Source organism: Glycine max, chromosome 19 (genome assembly GCF_000004515.6).
Source record: "Glycine max cultivar Williams 82 chromosome 19, Glycine_max_v4.0, whole genome shotgun sequence".
NCBI lineage: Eukaryota > Viridiplantae > Streptophyta > Magnoliopsida > Fabales > Fabaceae > Glycine > Glycine max.
Window position 1 is genome coordinate 7,582,822 of NC_038255.2, and position 7,165 is coordinate 7,589,986.

Genomic DNA, 7,165 nt, shown 5'->3' on the forward strand with positions numbered 1-7,165 from the left:
GGATGATAGGCCTTATATCTCTTTTGAGTGGTGTTGTATCCCACAAAAACACATTTCATTGCTCTAGATTCTAATTTTGTTCACTGGTGAGGATGCAAATGCACATATATGACACAACCAAAAATACGGGGTGGTAAATGATTGAAAAAATTAAGGGTGAAATGATGAGAAAAGGCATCAAGAGGTCTCTTAAAGTTTAACACACTTGAGGGAACTCTATTAATAAGATAAACTACAGAGCTTATAGCTTCACAACTGGAGTTAGAGGGAGATGACTGCCAATCTATAGTGATCTAGTATCTTCCAAATGGAGGGGGGAGATGTATATCTGCAAGATATATAGATATATATATAGGAGAAATATATGGAGAGAGAAGATATAGATATATATGCATATATATATATATATATATATATACACATATATATATATATATATATATATACATATATATATATATACACATATATATATATATATCTATATATATATATATATATATATATATATATATATATATATATATATATATATATATATATATATATATATATATATATATATATATATATATATATATATATATATATATATATATATATATATATATATATATATATATATATATATAACGAATTGAATTTGGTGTTGTAGACATTATACAATTGTGTTCCCTTTGACTTATGAACTCCTTGTGCCTTGCCTTTCATCCCATTGGCTTTTACTTATTTAGTGGATTTGTTACCAAACTCTATATCTTGACCCCTTCACGTTAATCATATAGATAGATAAAGGAATATAACCATTGCCTTAATTATATAATAGGAAATCAAAATTCCACAAGTTTTGTTTTTTTTTTTTTAACTATCTAGCTTGTTTAGTTTATTGAATGTTCATGTCATAGAGAATAACTAGTTTCAAAACTTTAATCATGGTGAGGGAAGACGAGTTAAAATTATTTTGAGAATAATCGAGGAGTCGTGTGTTTTGTATAGTTCATAGATAGAGTCTACGTTTTAAAATATTTTTTCGGTTGGACTTAAATCAGGAGGAAGGCCCTTATGTACTTTTTAGAGTCTAGGCCTTGGGGATAAATAAACTCTGTTTGAGTGTTCTTGTAAGCCTATGTTAATCTCATATGATTGGAGCATTTTTGCAAAAAAGTATGATGGTCTGTCTATGATTTCCCTTAGTAAAGACACCTATATGTAGGCCCTATTATGTCTCTTCAAAACAACTTGAAGAAATGTGTCTTTTCAAAAATACTTTCTGAAACTTCTCTATTGGTAATCAATTACACAATTATATTTTTGAAAATCAAACTAAAAATTTCAAACTTTCAAAAAGTCATGTGCATTCTGTCTCTGGTAATCGACTATAGAAGATTACCAGTTCAAAAATATTTTATTTTGAACGGATCAATCTTTCATAAAAATATTTTAAAACAAACTTTGAGGCCAACAACTTATAGCAATCAATATGAGATTCTTTTAAAAATTTGACTAAGGCCTTATCATTTAATGATCTTGTTTGTTTGACCTTGAATCAATCTTAGCTCATCAAGTGAATACTTTGACATCATCAAAACCTGTATATATACTTTCACATTCTCCCCCTTTTTGATGATGACAATCATATGTAGGGGAGGAGTAAAAAAAGAGTATCCATTAATTTGTGTCGTTCACTCGCCCTTAATTTTTCAGTGATTTCTTATTTGAAAAAGTTAAAGATTGGATATATAAAAAATATGTTCAGAATATATTTCCAAATAATTCCAACAAAAAATCCCCTTACCTCTTATCCATCTCTCCCCCTTTAGCATCATCAAAAACAGAGTATAAGCATAACAATACCATACTATATAATACCGTGCATAACAAATACTATGGTAGTACCATACCATTCAGAGAATCGTTCAAACAGAATAATAGTAATTTGAAGGCAACGTAACATAAATTGAAAAGTACCAATGTCTAAACAAATAACCAAAGCCAAGAAGTATGAAATGCTAAGGAACATAGTAACCTAAATTGGGAGATCATGTTTACGAACCCATTGACCGTCTAGATCTTTCCTATAGCCAAAGGATTCAACTGCAGTGGCTCCAATGGCAAATGAACATTTAACCTTGACAAAAGGTTCATTAGCAAGAGGAATGCTGAAGTGCTGCAGAATCAGAGTAACTGGGTGGGGATAAGGGAGAGGTGCATTTACCCGTAATGCCTTATGCATACGGTAGCGAACAAGATGAGCCCAGTCAATTTGGTGGCCAATTTGTAGGGCCTATAACATAATTAAATCTTTCTCCAAGGCTTGAGCAAGGTTTGCGGAATGAGGAAGCAACACTCGACATAGTATTTAATGCATGATATGACATTCAAAGGTAAAGAAACCAACAAGTAAACGACTAGTCATATAAGCATTTTCAACACGGACCATTTTTTGTGTATCATGATTGGAATAAATGGGTTTCCAATCATCAATTAAGGCTCCTTCAAAAGGGACACCCTGACTACTCAATTTTTTGAGAGAATAAAACAAAGATCGGTCAACAATAATGGGTATTTTGTGGACTTTAGAAAATATGACTCCATCACGAATTTCCAAGTTATTATAAAAGACACAAACTAATTTTGAATAATAATGAAATTTCAAAGTCATAAAATCCACTAATTCAGAGTTTTGAAAAACTTGATAGCAGTCAAAGGTTTCTCCCTCAAAGATATCAAAATCAAGCAATATAGGATCAAGAAGGACATGATTGGAAAAGAAAGAGTAATACCTCTAATGTTGCTCATTGGAAGAAAATAGAGTAAGAGAGTGTGGTGAGGAAAAGGATGGATTAGGTGGTGCTGGAGAGTCATCGGAAGCATTGTGGCGGTGTTGGCCTGCAGTGGTAGTGGAGGAGGATGAGCCCTTTCTTTTCTTTGATGATTCTTCCATTTGAGGAATAATCTAGAAATTTTGATCAGTTGGGTTTGTAAAGGATTGAAAAAGAGGAATTTTGCACTTTTTTTGATGGGATTTGGTGAAGAAATGAAGAAGTTATGAGGATTAGAAGACTAGAGAAGGTTTTGAGCCGTTGGAGAGAGAGAGAGAAGATGAGGTTTTGTGCTTAGAGAGAGAGAGAAAAAAAATCTGTATTTATAGTCAGGGATGACTGGTGATCAATTATAGCTCTTTGAAATCGATTACAATCATGCTGAGTAACTGCTTAACTGCTTCTGGTAATCAATTACACCACCTTTGTTCTACGGTAATCGATTACAGGTGTTGATAATCGATTACATATCCTAAAACTTTTAAATATGCAAGAGAACAAAGATCATAGGCAATTAAATTGATTAGGAGTCTAAGTCAAATTGGTCAATAAGTCCTAATTCTCTTCTAATAGTAAATAAGCTTTCTTTTGGCAAAGGTTTTATAAAGATATCAACCAATTGATTCTTTGTGTCAACAAACTCTAATACACAATCCCCCTTTTGAACATGATCTCTAAGGAAGTGATGCCTTATTTCAATATGTTTTGTTCTAGAGTGCAAAATCGGATTTTTGGATAGGTTAATTACACTTGTATTTTCACAACGGATAGCAATATGATCAAGCATTAAGCCATAATTAGAGAGTTGTTGTCTCACCCAAAGGATTTGTGCACAACAACTTCTAGTAGAAATATATTTCACTTTTGCAGTGGATAAGATAACACTATTTTGCTTTTTGTTATGCCATCATACTAGTGCAGAACCAATAGAGTGGCAAGTCCCACTAGTGTTTTTTCTATCAGTTTTGCATCCAGCAAAATCAAAATCAGAGTATTCTACTAAGTTGTAAGAAGAATTCTTAGGATACCACAAGCCTAGATTTATAGTGCCTAATAAATATCTCATTATTCTTTTGACGTCACTAAGGTGAGATTCTTTGGTATTGGCTTGATATCTAGCACACATGAAAAGATTGAACATAATATCTGATCTACTTGCTAATAAATAGAGAAGAGATCCGATCATACCTCTATATTTCTTGATATCTACTGATTGACCAGTTTCATCTTTATCCAGATAGCAAGTAGTGCTCATTGGGGTTGCCATTGGTTTAGCATTTCCATCCCAACCTGCTAAGCAATTCTTTGTAATATTTGCTTGACTAATAAATATTCCATATTGGTTGTTTATTGTAGTCCAAGAAAGAAATTCAACTCACCCGTCATAGACATTTCAAATTCACTTTGCATATCTTTAGAGAATTCTTTGCACAATGAATCATTAGTAGCACCAATGATTATATCATCGAAATAAATTTGAACTAAGAGAATATCATGCATTTTTCTTTTAATGAAAAGTATGATATCAACCTTTTCACTCGTGAGCCCTTTTCTAAAATAAATTTGATCAATCGTTCATACCAAGCCCTAGGGGCTTGTTTTAAACCATATAGAGCCTTTTTCAATTTAAAAATACGATTGGGCAAATCTAAATTTTCAAATCCAGTAGGTTGATCAACATACACTTCTTCTCTAATAAATCCATTTAAAAATGCACTTTTAACATCCATTTGATAAAGTTTGATACCCATTATTGATGCAAAGGCAAGTAACATTCTTATGGCTTCCAATCTAGCTATTGGAGCATAAGTTTCTTCATAATCTATTCTTTCTTCTTGGTTGTATCCTTTAGCCACTAATCTAGCCTTATTTCTAATGATTATTCCATGTTCATCCAATTTCTTTCAAATTGATTTAATTCTTCTTCCATAGAAAAAAATCCAATGTTCATCAATTATGGCTTCATTTATGTTTTCAGGTTCAATTAAAGAGACAAAAGTCATTTTATTGCATGCATCTTTAAGAAAGTGTCGAGTTGTTACCCCTTTTGAGATATCACCTATGATATTATCAAGAGGATGATACCTTGAAGTTCTCCACTCCCTTGGAAGACCCACGTTTATTTGATTTTATTTGGATTGAGAATCTGTGCTATTTCCTTCTTCTTTGTTTTTGTGGACTTCTTCATGAAATTGATTATTTTGTTTTTTCATTCCAAACACAACCTTTATGCATAGTAAAATACTAAATGTAAACCTCTTTTCTAGTGGGATAAGGGTGGTAATATGAGTTGAAATTGTTAGGTCAACCCACTTAATATATCAAAAAATAATTAAATGTATTAGGTTATTAAATTCATCAACCTGCCCTACGTAAATTGTTAACTCAGGGGGTTGGAGGCTTGACAACTAACCTTTGTAACCTGTTATGCCTAACCCACTCTATTTTTTGGAAGTTTACTTTATCAACCAAGAAACTCATCATTTCATAGCATGTCATTCTATCTATTTGTTGGTCAACCCGCCTAGTTATCAAAGGGCTGTATTTCTCTACACACTTTTGTTGGCAGGTCGACTTGTCGACATGATTGACCCACGTTGTCATTCCTATCATGAAAGATTTACCTCTTTGTTAGACTCAACCCTTGTTAGTAATTTTTATCTTTTTAAAGTATTAGGAAATACTAATAGAGAAATATTCTATAAAGATATATTGATGAGTAATTAAAGTTATGAAATAATGCTATAAAACATATTCTTATTGATTCTCGTATATATTAGATATAAAAAAGTATTGATTATTTGTCAAATTTTTACTTTTTTAATTACTTTAATTTTGTTTTATTTTTTCAAGTATTCTACTTTGAAGGAGCAATCCTTTTATAAGCTTAGTGAAACACTAAATATACACCTCTCTTCTAATGGAAATTCAAACATCAATTTGCCACATAATGTAATAGGGTGGTAAAACAGGTTGAATTCATCAAACCAACCCACATAATCCGCCAAAAAATGGCAGAGTATATTACGTGATTAAATTCATCATCCCACCTTGTATAAGTTGTCAACTTAAGGAGTTGGAGGCTAAAGAGCTAACTTGCTCAGTGTTATCAAGACTATACCGATCATGATTCGGTCAGGGAACCAGGTTGACGGGTCAGTGGTTGAATTGAACGTGGGTCGCTAGCCGAACTGGTATATATTAAATATTTAAATTTTATACTAAATATATCATATATAAATTAGTTTTTTCGTATCTATATCATAAAATTTTGTTTGTACCAAGAGCGGTTGGCACAATTGGTAGCGGCTTAGGTCCCTTAACCAAGTGGTCCAAGATTTAAATCCGGGTTTGATCAAAATTACTTGAAAGCTAAAATAAACAAAAAAATCATCATATTTCAAACTCCAAAATGCCAATAAAACAAAAAAATTGAATAATTAAACAAAATTATTAACAAATCGAGAACTAATACAATTTGTGAAATAGGGGGAAAATGAAAAAGAAAGACGGTAAAAATGAAGAAAAAATCCTTGGCGTTCATTTAAAAGCTACTGTATCTAAAGGTGAAAAATTGGTTTCCTACAATGGGAGACTTGCCATGCTCTCCCATCATTGCATTAATCTTTACATTACTAGCATTAATTAGCATTCACCGCAAGGATAGGAAAAAAAATTACAACTATATTATTTCAAACAAGAAGTACATACGATGAAATTCATATGTTACCTCTGATGTTGGTGGAACTTATCATTGGAAAGAAACATTGGTAGGTGCATTGACTATAATAAATTGAAGTTCAGCCACATTGTCTATAACAGGTCATCGAGGTAACTTACATGAAAAAGAAAATAACGAAGTTAAATAAAGGATTTAATAGAAGAATTATGAAAATTTTAGGGACCAAATGCAATGAATTTATTTTTGAAGGACTAAATCCAATAGACAAAAGACAATGTTTGGAAGACTAAAATCATATTTAATCTTATAAATTATTAAAATTAATTCCCTTGATTATGCTTACATAAATATGTGGAAAATTTAATTTAAATGCAGTGCTATAGATACGTTGGTGTGTTCTCCAATTAGATTTAAAATTTTTCCTCGATAATATGTGACAATATTTATTGGTTTTTTGGTTAGGCTAAAATCTAACTCTGTGTTTCCCATTTTGTCCAATCCATAATTTTAATCCCCATTTTAAAATAGAGACCAATTTTTTTAAAAAAATTCAATAATTTTTTCACAAATATGTAAGATATATATACATACATACATACGTGTGTGTGTGTATATATATATATATATATATATATTACTAGAAATATAGTAAATACTTGGC